Genomic DNA, 25,525 nt, shown 5'->3' with positions numbered 1-25,525 from the left:
AGCTGTTTTAATTATAAAACAATAGAATCATTTCTCAATTCAAGTATCCTACTGTGGGTAAAACAATCCCAACACCAACTACTAGTCCAGAGAGAACCCTTTTGCTCAATCTCTGACTCTATTTACCTGTGTCCACACTAAGTACCGTCACACCTTAGGTACTTCTGTTCAGATACCTTCTCAAACGTCCTTCAGTATCTGGCTGGTTTGGTACCATGTCCTTCAGTACCAATAGATACCTTCTCAATGTCCTTCAGTATCTAGTTGTGTGGATACCTTCTCAAATGTTCTTTAGTATCGCGTTTTAGTAAAACTAGTCATAAATGACTTTCTCTTTAAGGCATGCAAAGTATAACACATATAAATCATGGCTTTAAAGATGCTAACACATTATGAACATATTTAACACATATAAATCGTTTTTCAACAATTTCTCACACATGCATGCGTTTAAAACACAATTCATAACTTGCTTGGAAATCACTTCATAAAACTAGTAGGCATAAGAATATTCTTTAAAACATGCTTTCTATAACACGTTGTAACCAAACATTTTAAGCAAAAATGTTTTAGTTAAAACATTTTAGCCACTCACCTTGACTTCTTAGGAGCTTTTCACTCTAGTAGCTCCTTGGGCTCCTTTTCACCCCTAGAATCTAGATTCAACTTACAACTTAGATTTCTCATAGTTCTGGACTTTATTTTGAAATATTTCCTTCTAAAATGTCTTAGGAAGCTTACCCTAAAATTTGAGCTTAGAACTCCTCGTGGTTTGGCTGGAATAACAGAATATTCAAGACTGGCTTAGGCTTATCCGATAGTCTGACCCTTCTGTCTTCTTTTCAATTTCCAGCCTGGTTCCTTTGAGCTTTTCCTCTGGTAGCCCCACTATGAAAACCAAACTCTCAGATCTTTCAGATGGCTTTGAAATCACTCCAAACGCACGAGTAGATTGAGAGATCTTCTCATCTTAATTTGATGTATCCTCCTCAACCCTCACTGTCCAATGCATCCACTTATGACTAATGCATGGATTTGGCTCCAACACATGGTTTGATCCACTCTCCCTCTCTTTTCACGTAATTTCTGAATTTTTGATCTAAAAATGAAGTCTCTAGGCTCTATTTATAGGCATCCAGACCTTCTCTAGTGTTGACACCACCTATTTGGCTGCATGGCCAAGTATCTCCTCCTCCCTTCATCAACGCAATCTTGCATCATCTTGACCCAAAGTGCCTTCACCATATGCATCCATCTATATTGCTTAACCCTTAATAATTTCTCCCAAGGTGACACATGGTTTTGCTGACGTTTTCTTGGTGACCTCATCCTTGTATGCGTCCAACTTTTGCCTAACGCATAGCTCAACAATTTAACTTAGCCTTGCAAGAAGTTATCCATCACCAATGCATAGGTATGCTACACAGGTTGGTCCATCAATGCATAGGTGTGCTTGGCCACTCGACGCATGGGCTGCGCGTGGCGCCTTGAAGCTTGGCGGGTGCATTTGCACATGGGCGTGCTGCCTCGATGCATGGGCGTGCGGCTTGTGCTGCTCACTCGTTCGCATGCATAGTTTGTACGCTTGGCTCAATCGATAGTGCATGGCAACGCTCCACGTATGCACGCATGGGTGCTCGGTAGGTACATGCAACGCATCGGGCGTGGCTGTTCGGCAAGTGCACGCAATGCACAGCGCACCCCTTCGAAAGTGCGCTTAGTGCATGGGCGTGCCTTCTCGACGCATGGCCTAGGCGTCCGGCCGAGGTTGCTCGACGCATGGGCCTGGGCATTGGCCGATGCTGCTTGACGCATGGCCTGGCGCTGGCCGGTGCTGCTCGACACACAAATTTTCCATACTTAGTCAAATTTTCCAAATTTTTTCCCAAAAAATCAAACGTCCATATTTTCCTTTCAAATCTCCATCCATTTCTTCACCATTCCATACTAGTTTTCACATCATCCCACTTATCACACAAATTTCAATAGAGAACACATTTATGTAGAAAATTAGGTCACCACTATTACATTTTGTTTATTGACGATTTTAGTAGATATAGTTGGATATATCCCTAAAAACAAAAGAGTGGTGCCATTGAAGCTTTTCAGCATTTTCTTACCTATGCTCAGACTCAGTTTAATAAAATAATAAAAATGCTTCAAACTGATAACATAAGAGAGTATGTTAAGATCCATCGCCTCTGCAGTTCAATGGGTATTATGACCAGATTATCATGCCCCTACACCTTTGATCAAAACGGCTGAGCTGAACGAAAACACCGATATGTAGTGGAAACCAGCGTCACATTATTAGCCCAAGCCAGATTGCCGTTGAGCTTTTGGTGGGATGCTTTCCTCACAGCCACGATGCTTATAAATGGGTTACCCACAATAGTACTAAAAGGTAAATCCCCTGTCTTTGTTCTCTTTAACAAGGAACTAAATTTTTCAGAGCTAAAAGTCTTCGGATGCACGCGTTTTCCATATCTACGCCCCTTCCAGCCCAACAAATTCAACTTTCACTCTGAAAAATATGTATATCTGGGTCCTAGCCCATTCCATAAAGGATTCAAATGCCTAACCAAAGCTGGCCGGGTTATCATCTCTCGACATGTCTCCTTCAATGAGAATGAGTTTCCCTTCGTTCAACTTTCTCAGGACAATTTTAAACACTAGCAAATACCCACACCCGACCTGACCTTACCTATACTTCCACCTTGGACCACCTCAAATAATCCAGCTCAATGCACACAAGACCACATTATACCCGATCAACCCAATCCCAGCACTTCTGAATCTGAACATCCCAGTTGTTTACCTCACTCCTATCGCTTACCTATTTCATCCCACCCGATCGTTTACCTCACTCCTATCGCTTACCTAACTCATCCCCACCCGATCGTTTACCTCAACCTCATCGCTTACCCAATTCATCCTCACCCGATCGTCTACCTCAATCCCATCTTTTACCTACACCCGATCGTTTACCTCACTCCCATCACTTACCTATCTCATCCCCACTCGATCGCTTACTTCATTCCCATTGCTTATCTACACCCGATCGTTTACCTCAGTCCTATCACCTACCTATCTCATCCCCCTTCGATCGCTTACCTCTCTCCTATCACTTACCTATCTCATCTCCACCCGATCGTCTAACTAAATCCCATCGCTTACCTACCTCATCCTCACCCGATTGTTTACCTCACTCTCATCATTTACCTACTTCATCTCCATTCACCCCAGACACAATAAATTCCCTCAGTCTTATAAATTCAATTGACAACTCCTCCATTTTCTTGCCATAAGCCTCTCCCACCCGACCTTCTACTCCTACCTCCCAACCTATCCTCGACTTATTATCTTAATCTGACAGATCAAATCCTCCGATACTTCGCCTCGTGAACCTACCCACCCATCCCATGATAACCCGAGGAAAGGCTGGTGTGTTTAAACCAAAAATATTCACATCTACTTCTCCAGTTGACTGTTCACTGACATAACCTACACGGATTGAAGACACCATTGCTTTTCCTCCCTGGAAAAAAGCCATGGATGCCGAATATGCTACCTTAATGCGGAACCACACCTGGCGTCTGGTTCCTCTTACCCCTGAGATGAATATTGTGGGACACAAATGGATGTTTAGAATCAAGTGAAATCCGGATGGCTCAGTACAACGTTACAAGGCGACGTTTATAGAAAAAGGATTTCACCAAAGCTCAGGCATTGAATTTTTTGAAACCTTCAGTCCGGTTGTAAAGCCATCGACTGTTCGAGTTATCTTCAGCATTGCTGCCTGATGTGTTATTTTATTGAATGAAAATATGGGTGATATGCGTTGGTGGATTACGTTATGCACTCAAGTTTCCCCAGCGAAATTCAAGTGTAAATTCCCCTGAGTTTCCTGGTAAGTCCAGGATCGAACACAGAGACTTGTGAAAATAGTTACGCTAGTGATTTTTATGAAAACTTACAGTAATCAGTTAAATAAATAAAGCGTTGGGTTGTTGTTTGCATTGATGAAAATAAATAACGAATGCATTAAAGTTTGAAAAGAGTTCGTAAACGGGAAATACGATGAATATGATATAAATGGGTTGATAAAAGTTTCGGCTAACACTCCCTACAATGCGTTCATGTTTTGCGATCATGCAACATGCATACAATAGTAAACCATCTTTCGATGTGAATGCTATGGCTTCTAAGGCTAGAACGCATGCGATAATATGCGATAAGTCTATAGGGTTTACACATAAACCTTTATCTCTATTTATGCGATGACAACATGACGTTCACACAAATATGTGACCACATAATATCATTCCCATTTCTAGGATTCATGTGTTGCAAGTTGGCAAACAGAGCTTATCTCTAAGTCCCTATCTCTTGTTTATGCAAGCCTAATCTTGCTCTTTCGAGTTCAGATTTAAACCTAGCTCTCTCGAGACATTAGGTTCTTTCTTTAGATTCTCTCTCGAGTAATTCTAAAGGGTATTTTGCACAGTATAAAACAAGACAATTGCAAGCAATGAATTTCCTATGTCATGTTAGCTTAGTTCTTCCCAACCCATTCAACTAGTTTAGCTACTCATGTGTATTAGGAGAGTGAGTAGATGTAGAAATAGAACTTCCATTGAATAGATATAAGATGAAGTACAAAATAACAATGCAAGTATAGTAAATAGCCTGGAGCAATTTCTTGCTGCCAGCCATTTACATTGTTTCTACTCGTGCTCTAAAGATATTCTCGCTCTCGTGAGAGTCAGCCCGCTCTCTGCTCTTATGCCCCAAGGTTCTCTCTCGAGCTACCCTGAGCGATCTCTGGCGTCACCATTCTTCTCTTGCTCTATCGTAAAATAGAAAAGACAACAATAAATATAAGGACTGATGAATTCGTTAACTGATCGACCCCTTTTCTGAAGATTACACTTGGTATTTATTGGGCATCAAAGGTGAAAGGCGGCTTCTCTCTCCTGGTTGTATAGATGGGACAACTTTAGTTCCTGACTGATGCGCCGGATAATCGTCACCGATAAAGCTGAATGTACTTTGTGACCGTTATCGGCTGTCAACTTAATTTGGATATGACTGCCATCAGCTTTCTGTCCCATCGATCTTAATTATTCTTTCACCCGGATGCGCCCACCATGTTGTGCTGACCAAGTTGCGGTGATTCTTCTTGGGCGAATGTTTGCGAGCACGATCAACGCAAAGTCTTGCGGTGAAGTTGCCCTCGACCAATGTATTCCTATGATCGCAATCTTTGCATTGCGTTAACGTATATTCTGCACAAAAATATAAAGATCAACTACTCTAATGTGTTGGACGCATGCGACCGCAATATTATAGAATTTATGCTTAATGGATGCAATTTATCATATCTCATCAACTCAATCCAACATTGTTCAAAAATTTAACACTATGATAACGTGCATTTCTGTCCGTTATCACACCCCCAAATTTTAACAATGCTTGCCCTCAAGCATAAGCTAAAGATTCCTTTAGCAAGTTAACCACAAAGTTTTCTTCCCTAGATTTCTTAGGGATACTTCATTCATGTCCTATATATCAGAATTTTCTTAAGTCTTATTCAAATCTCTTCCTAAAATATTTCTAAGACTTAGGGATTGCATGCTTAATTTTCAAAAGAACTTTACTAAATTTCGGAACATCGCATGATTTATTTCAAAAAGAAAATTTTCCACCGGGTTGTCAAATGATTTATCCTTGCACAAAAATTTTCTTCATTGCTATTTTTTCTAACCTTGCGCTGATCCGAGTGCCTTGCTTTCGTTTTGGCTTACCTCCACGTGTGTCATGCGAACATCCAACTATGAGCAATACACTCTTTCTCAGACTAAACTCAAACCGATTTGGCAGTGGAGTCGCGGTCATTGATTTATGCGTTGATCCTGGGGACTTACTTTTGTTTTGGTTTGCCCCCACGTGTGTCATGCAGACATCCAACTACGGGTAAGTGCCTTTCACAACTTAACTCTTATCAACATGAGTTTCCCCCATTGCATTGACAGTGTGGTTGTTATTCTCAATTATATATATATATATATATATATATATATATTATAGTAAGGTCGAAAATAAATATCTTACCCCCAAATTTAAAATACGGCAATGTCCTCATTGCCAAAAGAAATTAAAATAAGTCATACGATGGTCATAGAATGCACTGCAAAGGAAGTTTGAAATAAAGCCAGCAAACCCCTAACTTCTAGAAATATTTCATGAGGTGACTATTTTAAGATTTAAGTTGACTCTAGTGTATACGAAAGAAATAGAAGTATATTTATCATCATTGAAATCATACTTGGATAAAAGACAACATGCGGTAACTCATTAAATTTATCTATGTCAAATGATTGTGGTGATTAAAGAGGATGCGGTGATAAAACTTTGAAAACTAAAATGCAATGTGATAGCGCAAAATTGAAAATAAAGATAAGGAAGAGTACCCCCAAATTTGTGTTGTCGCCCGCATTGTATTGACGCATCCATCTTTGCGGCGATCATTCTTTGTTAGGTTGCGGTGATAGAATAAGATAAGTGTTGCTTTGTGTAACATTTCCGCAATCCAGCACCTTGATCGTTGTGAGAAAAACAAAGAGAGGGTCAAATTATTTTGATCAAAATAAAATTTTTATCGTATTTTTTTTTTGTAGAAATGATAGTGAAAATTGAAAAGATAGTAAAGTAAAGATAATTCAGAATTGAAAAGATAGTGAGAATTCCGAGTAGTGGAGAAAAGAGTTGAAGACTTGTGGTTTTCCAAAACTTACGTCCCTGATAAGTTGCGATCATCTGATATGCAGGGACCACCTACTTCCTTCTTCATTCAAAGTTTCTTAGTTCCATGGAGTCGACTTGGCGATGCCAGTCTCCTCCATGGTATGCCTTTACTCGCTGCTTATTGACTTTAAATATATTGGTTCCGTTGTCATTTGATAATTCCACCGTGCCATGCAGAAGTACTTGTCGAATTATGAACGGTCCGGACCAACATGAATTTAGCTTTCCCGGGAAGAATCGTAGACATGAATTGAAATGTAAGGCTTTCTGCACGACTTAGAGGTTCTTACTGCATATGCGTTGATCATGCCAGCGCTTGGTGCGTTCTTTATAAATCTTTGCATTTTCGTATGCGTTGTTCCTCCATTCTTCTAGCTCGACCAGTTGCATTTTCTATACTTCCCCTGTTGTCTTCAAATCAAAATTCAGTTCCTTGACCGCCCACAGTGCTTTATATTCCAGCTCCAAAGGCAAGTGACACGCCTTAACAAATACCAGCGCATAGATGAACATACCAATGGGTGTTTTAAATGTGGTCCGGTATGCCCACAATGCCTTATCAAGCTTCATTGCCTAATCCTTCCATGAAGGCTTTACTACCTTCTCAAGTATCAATTTAATTTCACGATTGGACACTTCAGCTTGGTCATTCATTTACGGATGGTATGCGGTGGCCACTTTGTGGAGGATGTTGTACTTGCACAGTAGCTCCTTAATATTGTGATTGACAAAGTGTGATCCTTCATCACTTATGATGGCACGGGGAGTGCCAAAACAAGTGAAAATATTTTTCTTCAGGAACTGGGGGACTACCGCTGTATCACTTGCAGCACATGCAATTGCCTCTACCCACTTGGAGACATAGTCGACGACTAATAAAATATAGTGCTTACCGTTTGAAGGAGGGAATGGTCCCGTGAAATCAATCCCCCATACGTCAAATAGTTCCAGCTCCAAGATAGTATTCATTGGCATTGCATTCTTCCATGAAATGATGCCGGTGCGTTGATACTAATCACATTTCATTGCGTAGTCGGAAGCATCCTTAAACAATAAAGGCCAAAAGAATCCACTTTGCAAAACTTTGGCTGCAGTACGTTGTCCTCCAAAGTGCCCTCCATATGGCGAATCGTGGCACTGTGACAATATGCGTTGTTGAGCAGCATCTGGTATGCATAATTGAATGATTTGGTCTGTATCTCTTTTATACAGATTCGGCTCATCCCAATAATAGTGTCTGCATTCATTCTTGAGCTTCTTCCGTTGATGGTAGGTGTAATCTTCAGGGAACTGTTCACAAACCAAATAATTAACGATGTCCACATACAAGGGTAGTTCTTCTATGTGAAACAACTGCTCATCCGGAAACACAACACTCACTTTAGATTCATTGTGGTCAACCTCAGGATTTTCCAGTCTAGACAAGTGATCCGCAACTTGATTCTCTATCCCCTTCTGATCAATTATCTCGATATCAAATTCTTGAAGGAGGAGAACCCATCTGATCAACCTCAGCTTTGCGTCCTTCTTTGTCATCAAATATTTGATTGCCCGAAATTTTTTCAACGCAAAAATCACAGCCAGGAGTTCTTTTTCAGTGGTGGTATAATTAATTTGAGTAGGGTTCAAAGTTTTACTCGCATATGCGATGGGGTACAAAATAGTTTTCTTCTTTTGCGCTAATGCGGCTCCCATCGCATACCCGCTTGTGTTGCACATGATTTCGAATGGCAGTGTCCAATCCGGTGCAATCAAGACAGGCGCGGTAATCGACACATCTTTTAAAATTCGGAATGCATTGTTGTTGTCAAATTCAAATTTTCTGTCTGCCTCTAACAACACACTCAGTGATCGTGCAATCTTAGAAAAGTCTTTAACGAATTTTCTGTAGAATCCAGCATGCCTCAAGAAGCTTTGTACTGCCTTCACGTTGGTTGGAGGTGGAAGCTTTTCAATTGCGTCAATATTTACTTTGTCCACCTCCAACCATTGCCGGGAGACTGTGTCCCAACACTATACCCTCTTTCACCATGAAGTGACATTTTTCCCAGTTGAGCACGAAATTCGTCTCTTCACATCTTTTCCGAATTTTCTTCAAATTGGCCTGGCAGACTTCATAAGTGTGCCCATAAACGAAGAAGTCATCCATAAATATTTCCACTGAGTCTTCGAGAAAATCTGAAAAGATCGCCAACATGCACCTCTGGAACGTGCTCAGCACATTGCAGAGACCATATGACATGCGACGAAAAGCAAATGTCCCATATGGGTAGGTGAATGTGGTCTTGTCTTGGTCTTCAGGAGCTATCATGATTTGATTATACCCGGCATATCCATCCAAGAAGCAATAAAAATTGTTCCCTGCTAATCTGTCTAGCATTTGATCGATGAATGGCAAAGGGAAGTGATCTTTCTTTGTGGCCACATTCAATTTGTGGTAGTCCATGCAGAAGCACCATCCAGTGATGGTCCTTTGCAGTATTAATTCATTGTTCTCATTTGAGACTACCGTAATTCCTCATTTCTTCGGCACACATTGCATGGGACTGACCCATGTGCTATCTACAATGTGATAGATAATGCCCGCATCTAGCTATTTGATAATCTCCTTTTTGACGACCTCTTTCATCACAGGGTTAAGTCTGCGTTGATTTTCAATAGTTGCTTTGTGGTCGTCCTTGAGACGAATGTGATGCATGCAGTACGCGGGGCTAATTCCTCTGATGTCAACGAGTGTCTAGCCAATTGCTCGCACATGTTTCTTGAGAATGCTCATCAATGCATTCTCTTGATCTCGTTGAGTGCAGAGGAAATTATCACTGGTAGCTTCTCATTCTGTCCTAGAAATGCGTACTTCAAATATGTTGGTAGGGTTTTTAGTTCAAGTGTTGGTGGTTCCACGAGAAAAGGTTGCATTATCTTTCTTTCTTCTTTTGGCTCTTCTTTTTGTGTTGCGATCATTCCTTCTTCTTTGTTTTTTTTTGCCACGATCGCATTGCAGGCAGCTATGGATGCGTTGGTATCCTCTTCTTCATACTCTTCATCAGCTTTTCTTCTTCAATCAAATTCAGGTCATCGTCAGAATCTTCTAGATCTTCCTCATCCGGGAATTTCATGGCACTAATTATATTAAACTTGAGCTTCTGTCCGTTTATGCTCAAAGTGATTTCTCCCTTGTGCACATCAATTTGAGCTCGACTCGTTGACAGAAAAGGTCGCCCAAAATAATGGGTACATCCTTGTCCGCCTCATAATCTAGGATGAAGAAGTCAACTGCAAAATAAATTTTTCAATCGTGATCAGCACGTCCTTCACTTTACCTTCTGGATGAACCAGAGATCTGTCAGCCAATTGGATAGTCACGGATGTGGGCACAAGTTGCCCCACATTTAGTTTCAAAAGATTGACAGCGACATCAACTTTATGCTAGCCCCTAAGTCACACAGGGATTCCCCAATATAGAGTCCTCCTATGGAGTAAGGAATAGTGAAGCTCCTAGGATCGCTCATCTTCGGTGGGATAATAGATTTGGAACCTTGTGTCAGTGCCACTATGGCAAATTTTCCAGCACCTCTCTTCTTAGTTACCATGCCCTTCAGAAACTTGGCATAGGTAGGCATTTCCTCAATCGCTTCACTAAAAGGAATATTAACATGTAATTGTTTTAACATAGACATGAAGCGTTAGTACTGTACCTCTTCATTTTTCTTCTTCCTTAGTCTCTGAGGGAAGGGTGGTAATTGAACTTTCACGGTTCCCATTTCATTTGACTTTGAGGTTGACGCAACCTCAGGTTCTACTGCTTCATTTTCTTTTTCTTTTTCTTGCGTTGCCGCAATCTCAGGCTCAGTTGTGATGGAAGTTGATTTGTTTTGCTCCTTCTTTTCTCCTTCCACAATCTTTCCACTGCGCAATGTCACAACCTGACATTGCTCCCTTCCTAATCCCCCTGGGTTGCATGGAAGCTCGGTTGAACTTGGCAACGCCTCTTGCGGTCTACTTTTGAGCTCATTCGTGATCTGACCCATTTGCAATTCAAGGTTGTGGATAAACGTAGCCTAACTTTGAAGCACTGTCTCGTTTTTCTCTATATATTGCTTCAATAGGCTCTCTAGAGAAGAAGATTGCGGTGGTTGTTGTGAGCTACTTGCTTGGTTGCTCTATTGACCGTTGTTGCGTTGAAAGAATCTTGGTGGCCTTTCTTTTTGCGCCACAGATTGAAAATTTTGTTGTTGATTCTTCCAAGCAAAATTGGGGTGGTTTTTCCACCCAGGGTTGTAAGTGTTTGAGAAGGGGTTATTTTTTTACAAAATATACAGACTGTGGATTTTGCGGGCAATCTTCCATCGTATGCCCATCACCGAAAGTCGCTCACCTTGCGGTGTTTTGACTTATTGCGTTGATTTGCCCACCTTGCGGTGTTGGGCTGTTGATCGCCATTCCTTGAATCAAATTCATCATTGCGGTCATTTGGTTTTGTAATGAAACAATGGCACCGTTATTTGCATCAGAATCTTTGAGTCTTAATCTTTGTTCACTCTCCCTCCAGTCTTCATGATTCTTGGAGATGCTGTCCAGGATATTCTTCGCCTCATAGTAAGTTTTGTCAGGCAAACCACTAGCTGCTACCGCATTGGCAGTAGTCTGCGAAGTAGGATTCAAACCGTGATAGAAAATTTCCATTTGTAGGTAGTCTGGCAGCCCATTATGCGGACAATCCTGGACCAACCTTTGAAACCTCACCCAAGCATCGCTGAGCGATTCATCCATCTCTTGTTCAAAATTAGTAATAAGCTTTCTTTGTCTTACGTTCTCGATAGGTGGAAAATACTTCTTCATAAACTTCTCCACCACCTACTCCCAAGAAGTAATCTCTCCCGGTTCGAGCGAATAAGCCCATTTCCTAGCCTGATCATAGAGAGAAAATGGGAACAACATTAGTTGAACTTCTTCAGTAGAGATGTTCGAGAACACAAAAGGATTGCAGATTTCAATAAAACTTCGGAGGTGGGCATGGAAATCCTCGCCACACCTTCCTCCGAATTGACCTACAACCTGGATCATCTGCAGCATCACCAGTTTCATTTCAAATCTACTTCCATCTAAAGCAGGCCTCATGATTCCCAAAGAGAAATCATAGAGGTTTGCCGATGCATAGTCCCTTGGCCTATTGCGATCGTTTGCCAACAGAATTGGATTTGCCATGACATTGTTGTCGTTTGGTGCCCCATTTTCAGGTTGCTCTGCCATCTCTTCTTTGTTGGATTGTGGTTTCTGTTGGCGGTCTCTTAGTCTCCTTCAAAATGTTCTCTCAATCTCTAGGTCGTAGTTTGCCAGAGATTGAGAGTTCTGCAAAGAATTCACAAAAATTATCGTTAAGAACTATTTTGTCAAAGTCACCAGAAACGACGCCAAAAACTTGATGCGTTATTTTATTGAATGAAAATATGGGTGATATGCATTGGTGGATTGCATTGTGTAGTCAAGTTTCCCCAGTGGAATTCAAGTGTAAATTCCCCTGCATTTCCTGGTAAGTCCAAGGTCGAACACAAGGACTTGTGAAAATAGTTGCGTTGGTGATTTTTATGAAAACTTGCGGTAACCAGTTAAATAAATAAAACATTGGGTTGTTGTTTGCATTGATGAAAATAAATAACAAATGTGGCAGAGTTTGAAAAGAGTTGGTAAATGGAAAATATGATGAATATGCAGTGAACAGGTTGAGAAAATTTTCGGCAAACACTCCCTAGAATGCATTCATGCTTTGCGATCATGCAACATGCATACAGTAGTAAACCACCTCTCGGTGTGAATGCTACGACTTCTAAAGGCGAACGTATGCGATAAATATGCGATAAGTCTACAGGATTTAAACATAAACCTCTATCTCTATTTATGCGATGACAACATGACGTTCATAAATATGCGACCATATAATATCTTTCCCATTCCTAGGATGCAAGCAATGCAAGTTGTCAAACAGAGCTTATGCAAGCCTAATCTTGCTCTTTCGAGTTCATGCAAGCGTAATCTTGCTCTTTCGAGTCTAGATTCAAACCTAGCTCTCTCGAGACATTAGGTTCTTTCTTTAGATTCTCTCTCAAGTAACTCTAAAGGGTATTTTTCACAGCATAAAACAAGACAATCGTAAGCAATGAACTTCCTAGGTCATGTTAGGATAGTTCTTCCCAATCCATTCAACTAGTTTAGCTACTCTTGCGTATTAGGAGAGTGAGCAGATGTAGAAATAGAACTCCCATTGAATAGATATGAGATGAAGTACAAAATAACAATGCAAGTATAATAAATAGCCTAGAGCAATTTCTTGCTGCCAGACGTTTACACTGTTTCTACTCGTGCTCTAAAGATATTCTCGCTCTCGTGAGAGTCGGCCCGCTCTTTGCTCTTACGCCCCAAGGTTCTCTCTCGAGCTTCCCTGAGCGATCTCCGGTGTCACCACTCTTCTCTTGCTCTTCCATAAAATAGAAACGAAAACTATAAATAGAAGTACTGATGAATTTGTTAATTGATCAACCCCTTTTCTGAAGATTGCACTTAGTATTTATAGGGCATCAAAGGTGAAAGGTGGCTTCTCTCTTCCGGTTGTACAGATGGGACAACTTGAACTCCTGACTGATGTGCCGGATAATTGTCACCGATAAAGCTAAATGTACTTTGTGACTGTTAACGGCTGTCCACTTAATTTGGATCTGACCGCCGTCACCTTTCTGTCCCATCGATCTTATTTATCCTTTCACCCGGATGTGCCCACAATGTTGCGCTGACCAAGTTGTGGTGATTCTTCTTGGGCGAATGTTTACGAGCACGATCAATGCAAAGTCTTGTGGTGAAGTTGTGCTCGACCAATGTATTCCTATGATCGCAATCTTTGCATTGCGTTAACGTGTATTCTGCACAAAAATATAAAGGCCAACTGCTCTAATGCGTCGGACACATGCGACTGCAATATTATAGAATTTATGCTTAATAGATGCAATTTAAGATATCTCATGAACACAATCCAACATTGTTTAAGAATTTAGCACTATGATAACGTGCATTTCTACCCGTTATCATTAATGCGCCGCATGCATCCTAGGGATAAGTTATGCTTGATTTTTTGTTTGACCGTTTGTTCGTGGGAAAAATCCTTGTGGCCCTTCTTTTTGCACCACTGATTGAATGTTTTGTTGTTGATTTTTGCACGTGAAGTTAGGGTGGTTCCTCCACCCAGGGTTGTACGTATTGGAAAACGGATTATTTTTCACGAAATAGACTGACTGTGGGTTCCTCGGGCATTCCTCCATTGGATGGCCTTCACCGTAAGTAGCACAACTTGCAGTCGTCTTGTTGATTGCATTGATTTGCCCACTATGCGTTCCTGGGCTACTGATTGCGATTCCTGTATCAAATTCATCATCGCAGTCATTTGGTTTTGAAGGGATGCGATGGCCCCATTATTTGCGTCACTATCCTTAATTCTCAATCTTTGATCGTTTTCCCTCCAATCTTCATGATTCTTGGAAATGCGATCAAGGATATTCTTGGCCTCATCATATGTCTTATCAAGTAAACCCCCAGCTACAGCCGCATTGGCAGCCATCTGCGATGTAGGGTTCAGTCTGTGGTTGAAAATTAACATCTATAAACAATCTGGTAAGCCGTTATGCGGGCAATCTTTTACCAGCGTCTTAAACCTCGCCCAGGTGTCACTGAGTGATTCATCAATATCTTGTTCAAAATTGGTAATCAACTTCCTCCTTCTGGCGTTTTCTGTAGGGGAGAAGTACTTCTTCATGAACTTTTCAACTACTTATTCCCATGATGTAACATTCCCGGTTCGAGAGAATAAGCCCATTTCCGCGCCTGGTCACACAATGAAAATGGGAACAACGTTAATTGAACCTCCCTAGCGGAGATGTTTGGGAACACAAACGTGTTGTAGTTATCAATGAAACTCCGGAGGTCGGCGTGCAGATCCTCGCCATGCCTACTGCAAAATTGTTCGACAGTTTGAATCATCTGCAACATCACCAGTTTCATTTTGAACCTCAATCCGTCAAGAGCTGGCCTCATGATTCTTGGTGGGAAATCATTAAGGTTGGGGGACGTATAGTCCCGAATGTGCTTATTGCCATCTTTCGCCTATAAGATGGGGTTTGCCATGATATTATTTGCATTTGGTGCTCCATTTTCTTGTTGTTCCACCATGTTTGGATCTTTCTCTTATTGTTGTTGTTGTTGGCAGCTGTTTCTTATTCTTCTTTAAAAAGTTCTCTCGATCTTTGTGTCAAAAATGGCCTCAGGATTTTTTCGTTCGCTCATACGACGCTCGCTTCTTCCCTTACCTAAGGAGAAGTAGTGTATAGAGATGGAGAGTCTGCGAAGAAAACTAAAAAGTTACCGTTAGCAAAAGTCTGTATTGTTGTAGTCCCCAGCAACGGCGCCAAAAACTTAATGCGTGCATAATACGATGGTGGAATATGCATTGTGCATGCAAGTTTTCTTAGCAAGATCCAAGTATAAACCCTACTAAGTTGCCTGGTAAGCCCAAGGTCGAACACAGGGACTAAGGGAATAGTATGTGATGGTAATTTCAGTTCTCTTTGCGGTGACAAATAAAACAATGCGTTGGTTGGTATGTTGTTTAATGCTTGAAGTCTATGCGGCATAATTGAGAGAAGAGTCAATAAAAACAAAAGTACAATGAGTATGTGGAGGAATGGGTTGAGAAGGTCTTTAGCTAGCATTTCCTAAGATTGCGTTCAAACCATGCTGCTACACATATGCAACAACAATTCGTCTTCCAATGAAAATTCTATAGTTCCTAGTTTTAGGACGCATGCGATGTACGTGATGATGTCTATAGGACTTATTCCTAAGTCTCTATTTCTTGCCTATGCGATGATGAATGATGCACACAGGTACAAGCTGACCGCATACAATCATATCTTATCTCTAGGGTGCATGCGATGCGTTAATAGCAAATAGAACTTATTCCTAAGTTTCTATCTCTTGATTATGTGGTTCTAATCTAACTCTCCCGAGCCTAGATTCTAATCTGACTTTTCCAAGCCTATATTCTATCCATAGACCACCCACCCGAGCATCTTTAAATGACAAATGATGTATACATAATACAAGATGATCGCATAGAGTGAAGATCTCAGGTTATGCTAGCTAAGTTCTTCTCAACCCATTCGACAGTTTAGTTACTCAAACGTAATGTAAAGAGAGTAGACAAATATAGATATAAATAAGTTCATAATACAAAATGACAATGGAAATAAGGATAGAGAGCCTGGTAGCAATGTCTTGCTTCCCAAGGCTTTTACACTTAGTTTTCTCTACTCTGCCGAAAAAATGTTCTTGCTTCCACAAGAGTCGGCCCTTTCTTTTTTTTTTACGCTTCCCAAAACTCTTCCAAGTTAACCAGGAAAATCTCTCGGCGTATTCTCCCTTCACTCGCCTCCGCCTTCTAAGTATGTAAAATCTAAGTATACGGTGAAGACAAACTCTAAATTCTGAATAGCGAAATTGAACACCCCAACTCCTTTAATGAAGGTGGTCTTCGTAATTTATAGAGCTTCAGGGTGAAGAGTTTTTTCTCTCAAATGACTGCACATAATTCCATGTCTGATGCACTGAATAATTGTCACCAAAAAGCTGAATGTACTTGCTACAGTGTCGTTAACGACTTGTCAACTTAATTCGGAATCAACCTTCATTAGCTTTCTGTCCCATCATGATTTATTAAGCTTTCACCTTGATGCGTCGGCTCTATGTGGCCACCTTCTTGAGCGGATTTTCACGAACATAAATGATTGCATAGCCTTGCGGTTGCAATCTCTTAATTCGTTCGGACGCTAAATTCTTTGGATTGCAATTCCACCTTGCGCCAACACATTTTCCTGCATAAAATAGATAATTTAGCTATTTTAATGCGATGGACGCATGCGATCACAATGTTCTAACTTAATGCTTTTTGACGCAATTTTATATATTTTTACCGTCGTAATCCTTCATTGTTTTATATCTTTGTGCTGTAATAACATGCATTTCTGCCCGTTATCACCTACCATCCATGAGGAAGTAGCCCAAGACTGTGATGACAAAGTTTATAAATGGTTTCTCTTATGAGTTTTCGATGCATGGTTTGCTGTTGAGCTAGATTTTCAAGATGTTTTTCCTAACAATCAACCACGCATGAGCTTTTAGCCTTACCATGAATTTTCTACGTAAAACATGGTTACTTAAGGCACTACCTTGATGGATGCCCTAGTATTAGAATGGATGTATGGACTCAAAGTCTAAATCTTTCCTAACACTGAGTTTTATGAAGCATGTGTTAACCAGCATTCCTTTACTTATGCTAGTCCTTTATGATGAATGTGTTAAAGATTTGTTTTGTTGGAATGCTTAATATTTAAAAGTTGAGTTTTCTTCTCCAAATGAAGGGTTATAATGTTTTAATGAGGAAATACAATACTAAAGGACTAGGAGAAGGTATTTGGGCCCCTTGGTACTTAAGGTATGACGGTATTCGGGGCACTACCATGTGCACGTAGGTATCATACTATTAACGTTGATTGTATCGAGATTACTTCAACTATTAATTGACATTGAGGGATCGAGCAAAAGGGCTCTCTCTCAACTAAGGTTGAATGATAATGATTTCCAAGAAAAATATCGATGTTTGAGTTTTCAAATTTTGCATGTTCCATGTTTTAATGTATGAGTATAATAGTTTTAAACCTTGAATCTTTTAAAGAAGTTGAGATTTATTTTATGCTCAATAAATATGTTTTAAGATAGTCACTCACTCGTTTCAATGTTTTTCTTTTTCCCATGTAGCAGAAAACTCCCCAGAGGATAGTTGTTCTGTAGTCTATGACTCGAGGTGCACATTTTGAGGTTAAGAAAAGAAGGAGGAGAAACTTAGGTGGTTAAGCAGTATTGTCCTTATTTTGGTCATCATGTACGTATTAGGGACTAAGAAGAGTACTATCGAGATCCAATGTTCTGTATGAATGTAGATAAGTTGCTATAAATGCATAAACTGCACATTTGTTTAAATTTCTTTAGTTGTGTGATGTTTGTAGAAAAGAATGTATGTTATGTTTATCAGGTGTCTGGAACTAATCAAACATGTGATGGGAATGGAGATAGGCAGTGGTTGCCACAAGGGTATTGGGAACTGCTATTTTCACATCTTCTTCTAGGGCAAAAAAAGTTAAGGAGGGTGTGTGACATCAAATCTGGCCTAATCCACCTTTTGCCTACTTTCAAAGAAAATCCCAAAGAAAACATTTGATGTGTGATGGGATGAGGCCTCACGACGTAACCGAGGAACAACTTAGTCTAAAGGCCTTCCTTTTAAATGATATCGCCAAAGATTGGTTGTACTATTTGCCACCCAGATTCATCAAGACTAGGATTTGCCTTAAGAAGAGTTCCCTTGAGAAATTATTTCACTCCTTGAGAGCTCACTCAATTAGAAAGGAGATTTATTGAACCAAGAAAAGCATGGAAGAGACTCTATTTGAGTATTGGGAGTGTTATAAGAAATTATATGCAAGTTTTTCCCACCACAAAACTTTTTATCAATTTTTAATTTAATATTTTTACTCTGGCTTGCATGCTTCTGACAGAAGTACGATTGGTGTGATGGCGGGAGCAACACCTGCTGACAAGACACCATCGAAAGCAAGTCAACTAATTTCTACTATGGCAGATAATTCTCAACTAGACTCAACTCTTTCGACATACAAAAGGTAAGAGAGTTATGTTCTCAACTAATTAATCTCACTACTCCTGTGCAACAAATGGCTCAAGCACAGTTGAAAGCTCAAAATCAGGTGGAGGAAGTCAACTTTCTTGGAGGACAAAGGCGAGACCCATACAACAACACTTACAATTTTGGTTGGCGAGACAATCCCAACCTTTGTTGGGGAGGTCAACATGACCAATAAGGGAATCAAACTCTAGTCCACTACTAGAGGATATGGTGAAGTAACTGGAAATAATATGTTGTCATTTTAAAAAGATGTAAGTACATTCCAACAAGAATCAAAGAAGATGCAAGGAGAAATTGCTCTATTCCAAAAAGAAATAAGGCAAGGTAAACATCTAGCCAGTCAAATTACCGAGTTGGCCACGACGGTGAGTAAACTTGATATCAAATATGGTAAGCTCCTTGCACAACTCATACACTCTTTTAAGAATGTAAGTGCCCTAACTATAGTTAATGTCTTTATTTCCTCTGAATCTTCTAATTTTGTGAATATTGGATCTCCTGACTCTGTTGAATCTTTATGTATTAGAATCTTCTGAATCTGTCAATCCTCAATCGTTAGACTCGTTGAAAATTAATTTATGAAATATGAATCTGACAATTTAATTTCTGAAAAAGAATTTATTCAATTTTTTGGTTTTGACGAACATGATAGACCCGAGCATCTAGGAGCTCTAGATAGATTAGTTTTGATTCTTTAGAAAAATTTAGATTTAAAAATTATTCTTCTATTGCTCATTTTCTAGGTAGACTCTTAGATGAAGAAAAGAGAGAAGAAAAAGGTTAACAAACTAAGAGCACAAGGTTGGTGACTACTAGCTCTTCTGAAACAAGCTGATAGTAGTGGGTCAAAAAAATAAAAGAAATGATTTTTTTCGTTAATGTGTTACTTTTGTGATACATACGACCGGTTTTTACAATTAATAAGGATTTGATTTGTATATGAATTTAAATTGCGATAAACATAAATTTGCGATAATAAAATAAAAATGCAATAAAAGTAAAGTCCTAAGCTATTATGATACAAGATACAAGATACTGAGTTCGAGATTGACTATGAAGTTTATACAAAGGATCGTGGTATGCGATGGCAAGTCTTTATGGATGAATCAGAAATAGAAAGAATAACTAGTAAAAACATCGCAAGTTTGTTAATTGCGTCAAATATACAACTAAGGTTCCGCTTTCCCTTGGCGTACACCTCTCGGTGATCGGCCACATTCCCATATCTCTATGGTGAAACAAGGATGAACGTGATGAATGCAAGGTTGCTTTCATCTCTGGAAGTACTTCTCGCTTTAGTTAATGCATTCTTCCAACCCTCTCTCGATAGGCAGAATAGCATCTTCACTTCTGCTCTCACAGGTGAAGATGCCGTCTAGCATGCTTTAGCTAAACATAATTATTTCCTTAACACAGATTAATTTACTTGCTTAATTCTTACTAATTACCCAAGGAATTAAGAAAACATCATGGAGAAAGTGAATCGTGGATGAACGGAAATAGACAGAGAGATGATAATGGAAATGATCATAACAATTAATACTAAGATTAAGTATCTGATACATGGTGTGAATGATAGAGTAAAGAAGATGAGTATAAATGATGAAAAAGAGATAGAAACAAATACAGAAAAGTGTCAACATCTTGACACAGATCTGGGCGGAGGTTTTGCTTGCCGGCGTGTGAAATGGATGAAAAGAAGAGCTTCCCTCTCAGGCTTGCTCTTCTAGTAGAGGTGACCTTCGTATAGAGCTTCAGCGGCGGGGATTGAAAGGATTCCTTGCCCGGAGACTCACCTCTCGGCCTTGTCTCTTGATTCTTCCTGGATCTACTCTGATTAGTCGCTCAACCAGTCTTTCTCTCAGATCAGTATTCAAGTCTCCCATATCGAGTATGTCTTTTCAATGGAATTATAGGAGCTATTTATAGGAGAAGTTTTGACTCTTTGCATTGTGGTCCCCACTAAATGGTGGAGTGAATATTCCTTCTGTTACGCAATCAATCCCGTCAGAAATGCACAACTGACAACGGTACACGCGTCTGAATCCTCCGCAATTGTGTTGCTCTTTTACATCTTCGATCTATCGCCCGCATGTGGTGTTTTTTTTTTATTACCACATGCAGTTGGAACTGCGTTGAATGTTAAACTCTTGATCGAGTGTCGCATGCGCCGTCATTGCGTTGATCGTCTTTTGATTCTTGATTGACGGGCGCAATGCAACGTAGATGCGTTGTTCCTTTTATCTTTGAGCCATGAACGCATGAGGTGACTTGATTTCCTGCAAAACAGAACTGAAACATTCTTTTCTACCATCGCAATGGTGTTAGTGGGTGTATTGATGATAATTTATAATTCTTGCATTACTTAGCCAATTTCCATACAATCGACACAACTTTCCTTTCTTTTAGCCACAATATCTAAATAAAAAAGTATAAATAACTTGCATTTCTACAAGTTATCAGTGAGAATAGTCCAACATCACTATTCAATAAGCCTCCCATTTTGGGGGTAAGATTAGATAGATAGCTGGAGACTAGTTTTGCAAGATGGAATTCACACCTATCTGATTTAAGGGATATAAGGAAAGTTGTTCTCTTAAGTGCTGAATCCCGGTCTTGAACAAGGGGCTCCACCTCTCATTGGCTCGTGAGGAATCTGGTTTAGTGATTGATTCCCAAAACAATTGTTCATTAGATTATCAGTGGAACTTAAGAAGCAACACGTAATTTTGGGGGTAAAACAACATTTGATCCAGTCGTTTTTAAGAACAACCTTGAAGGGTCGAGCTTCTGAGAATAATAACTCCACTGTCAACGCAATGGGAAAACCCTTGTTGATAAGAGTTAAGTTGTGAAAGGCACTAGCTCGTGGTTGGATGTCTGCATGATACACGTGGGGGCAAGCCAAAACGAAAGCAAGTCGCCAGGATCAACGCATTAGCGCAACTCCTCTGTTTGGCGCAAGCCAAATCAAGCGAGACAAGAGTTGAGTTGAATATGGAATGCAACTGAAGTTGGATGCCCGCATGACACACGTGGGGGTAAGCCAAAACGAAGGGCGTAACCAGGTTCAACGCCACATTTGAATAAGCCATCGCAAATTTTTGAATTATTTTGACAAACGCATTCTCAAAAGCTAAGAGCAAAATTGCGGTGAATGAATAAATGTTTTTTAGCAAAGGCTTGCCGGATTTAACTTAGAAAAGATATTTTTGAAGAAGTAGCCAAAGTGGAGGAGAGCATTGCGGTGATGGCCAGAGGTGTGTGTAAATTATATTCTGAGAAGCTGGTCATCACAAAGGAAAGCATGAAGGTGAGTCAGAATTTCTTGAGTATAATGCATGCTTGAGGACAAGCATGATTTTAATTTGGGGGTGTGATGATATGAAAAAATGCATGTCATCTTAGGCCTTTTACTTATAATTATGAAGGTTGTTAGGTAGAATATGCGTCAATCATTATAGGAATTCACGAGAAAGTGAGCTTGCGTCGATTAGCATGTTAAATCTCAGCTAACCCATTATTTTGCGTTATTATGCGTTCAATGTTCTATTTTTGTAGCTAATGCAGGAAATGAACGCAAACGTGGAAACCGGATCACCACATAGAGGACTGCATGTGGAGAAACACCCCCATGGATGTTACAGTAATCAGTCGTATGTGTCCATCGCATGGGAGTTGCGATCGTCAAGCGATTGCAGTCATCTTGTAGAGTTGCGGCATTAAGCGAATGTGTTCATTGAATGATGGCTGCGCGACAAAGCAAACTAATGGGATCAACGCAAGGTAGGTGGAATGAACACATCAACGCATCTACCTCGAGAAAAACCAAAAGATGATGTTGACATTTCACCTACCACGCTGTTAGTGGCAAAGGTTCAGAAAGGACTAATGCGCCGAACGTCAGACTCAGAGCAGTCCTATTAATGCTGTTAGCGACCCAAGCTCTATAAATGGAAGTCGATGAGCTAAAATTCAAATCATCCAAGGTTTTAACCTGTGGTTTGCCTAGGACAGATCCTTGCGATCCAGACAAAATGTGTGAGAAGATGCTAAGAGTTCTTCACCTCCTTCATCCATTCTGAGTGACGACCGAAGCCTTTGTCCGGAGCTAGATCTCGAGAGAGTTAGTTCCTCCTCCCATCTATGGCACCACCGACAGCCTTGACACACATCCGTTGGAAGAAAGACTTTGCTTCCAGTCGGTCAATTCATTTCCTTTCTTTTCTTATATTGTATTGTATGACCTTTTGTGGTTAAGGAATTAATACAACTTTTTTTTCAATGCCATTCTCTGTTCCTTCGACTCCATCTCCATCTTCTTTGCTTAGCATCTTTACTTTCATTGTAACACTTAGTAGGACTGCTTGGGTATTGCATACTTAGTCATGTGGATTAGGGATATGAAGCATGTAGCATCCCACCGAGAGGTGTGCATTGCGCGAGTGTGTGAATAATCTTATTTTCTTATTGTGAAGCTGTTGTAACGCCTGTCTATAGGCTAACGCGTTGCTTGTCTATGAGTAAAGTCAGCAACAATCAACTGCCCGGGAGGGTAAATGGTTGGTCGCATTGAGCAATGTATGCATTGTTCATTAGGGATAGTAGAAATCTTAGGTCAGCAAAGTTCATGCGGTTACCTTGTCATATGAGCGCTTCATTCATCATTTAGGAATACTTGGGATAGTAGTCTAAAACACAAATCTAAGACTTAAGAGAGCGGATTGGAATGCATAGGCAAGAATGGGGATCTTAGAGATAAGCTCTATTTGTCAACACTGCATCGCATGCACCCTAGGAATAGGTATGATATTATGTGGTCCTGTTATTTGTGTTTATGTCACTTTGTCATCGCATAAATAAGAATAGAGGCTTATGTGTAGGTCCTATAGACTTATCGCATATATCGCATGCGTTCTAGCATTAGAAGCCGTAGCATTCGCACCGAGACGTGATTTACTATTGTATGGGTGTTGCATGATTGCATGGCTTGCGTTGACTAAGGTTACCCTTGCGGTCACTCTTAAGGGTTGGAATGAATTCATCTCCGCACTTTATCTATTTTCCCATACATTTATTTCATGTCAAGTGTTGTTGTATCTCTAACTCTCATGCATATTCTCATTGCGTTGTCTGTTAGATAAGAGTAGGGTTAACTTAGCAACATCCTCTCCATTCTTTTATTTAAACCGCCGCATGCACATCACCGCATACATGTATCTACAAGTCCCTGTATTCGATCTCAGATTACTCGAGAAACTTGCGTTCGTGTTATACTTGGCGTGAGCGCAAGAAAACCTATAGTAGGACGCATGGTCATCGCATACATTCATTAACGCATTATCAGTCCAACGCATGACCATCGATGCATGGCTATCAACACATATCTTAGGAACATGCATCGCATAATACGTCCACGAGAATTTGGTTGCTGAATAATTTGACTTCAAAATTCCCGTCATCAAGTTTTTGATGCCGTTGTCGGGGACTTGGTAGATAAATGTTTGTTAAGTTTTGTGTCTCTGCGAGTAAAATTTTTATCTTGGGAGTATTGCAGCTTGTGCGACTAGGTTGCAAACAATATTGAAGTGGAGGCGATGCGCTGAAAGCCAATGTTGACTCCAAGGTCGAAGGCAGTTCTAAGCTCATGGTGGCCAACATGCGCTCAACAATTGCTGGATGTTCCAATGGTCAAGGCAACTTGACCCAAGCAGTTGAGAGCAATTTGTTGCACGGAAGACTCCTTGCGGTGACAACACTCCTATTTTTCTAGGGACGTCTTCTACTTTATCTTTAACTTGTCTTCTTAGTATAGATTTTTTTTATTTTCATTATTATTTTTGATATATGGCTGTTTCCTTGGTTGTGGTACATTTTCTCTTGTAGGTGCAATAATAAGTCTCCTCGGTTCATAGTTCAACGGAAGAATTCCTTTCATCCTCCAATGCATGGCTTCGATCGCTTGGATTCCAACGTATGAGAGCATGCATTGTTCCACCTAAGGTCTTTTCCTATTACCTTGTATGCCTTTTCCTTTTGAAATTCTTTCTTTCCCGATTGCATTGTTTTGTGATGTTTCTATGATGATACGTATAGTTCACCACATCTTCTAACTAATCAACGTAAGGCATTCTTCACTTTTATTAGCTTCTTCAAATTTTGAATGTCTTAAGTTTGATTTTTTTGCAAACCTTTGTTCAAACATTTATTACCACATTCTTGTAATTTTGTTTTTAGCTTTGACGTGAGAACGCTGCCAACCTCTAAGTCTGGGGGTGGCAGCGGTCTCAGAGAATTGCATTCATTATATTGCGATTATTGAACCCAAAAAAAATTGAAGCAAGCTTTTGAGAATAATAACTCCACTGTCAACGCAATGGATAAACCTTTGTTGATAAGAGTTAAGTTGTGAAAGGCACTTGCTCGTGGTTGGATGTCCACATGACACACGTGGGGGCAAGCCAAAACGAAGGCAAGTCGCCAGGATTAACACATTAGTGCACCTTCTCTGTCCAGCGCAAGCCAAATCTAGCGAGACAAGAGTTGAGTTGAATATGGAACAGAACCGAAGTTGGATGCCCAAATGACACATGTAGGGGTAAGCCAAAATGAAAGGCGTAACAAGGTTCAACGCCGCATTTGAATAAGCCATGGAAAATTTTTGAATTATTTTGAAAAACACATTCTCAAAGGCTAAGAGCAAAATTGCGGTGAATGAATAAAAGTTTTTGAGCAATGGCTTGCTGGATTTAACTTAGAAAAGATCTTTTTTATGAAGCAGCCAAAGTGGAGGAGAGCATTGCGGTGATGGCCAGAGGTGTGTGTAAATTATATTCTGAGAATCTGATCATCGTAAAGGAAAGCATGAAGGTGAGTCAGAATTTCTTGAGTATAATGCATGCTTGAGGACAAGCATGATTT

General features: G+C 40.2%; 2 non-coding genes across 2 annotated transcripts; both read left to right on the top strand.

Annotated features, from left to right (window-relative positions):
* Positions 1-11,506: 11,506 nt before the first annotated feature.
* LOC150035536 (small nucleolar RNA R71) lies at positions 11,507-11,613 on the top strand. The gene has a single exon (XR_016530387.1). It is a non-coding gene; the product is annotated as a small nucleolar RNA R71 (small nucleolar RNA).
* A 2,852-nt stretch (positions 11,614-14,465) lies between these two features.
* Positions 14,466-14,572, top strand: LOC150035535 (small nucleolar RNA R71). The gene has a single exon (XR_016530392.1). It is a non-coding gene; the product is annotated as a small nucleolar RNA R71 (small nucleolar RNA).
* The last annotated feature ends 10,953 nt before the right edge of the window (positions 14,573-25,525 follow it).

Source organism: Benincasa hispida, chromosome 6 (assembly GCF_027475165.1).
Source record: "Benincasa hispida cultivar pf3 chromosome 6, pf3_genome.v1.1, whole genome shotgun sequence".
NCBI classification, from domain to species: Eukaryota; Viridiplantae; Streptophyta; class Magnoliopsida; order Cucurbitales; family Cucurbitaceae; genus Benincasa; species Benincasa hispida.
This window is presented reverse-complemented; position numbering and strand designations above follow the sequence as displayed.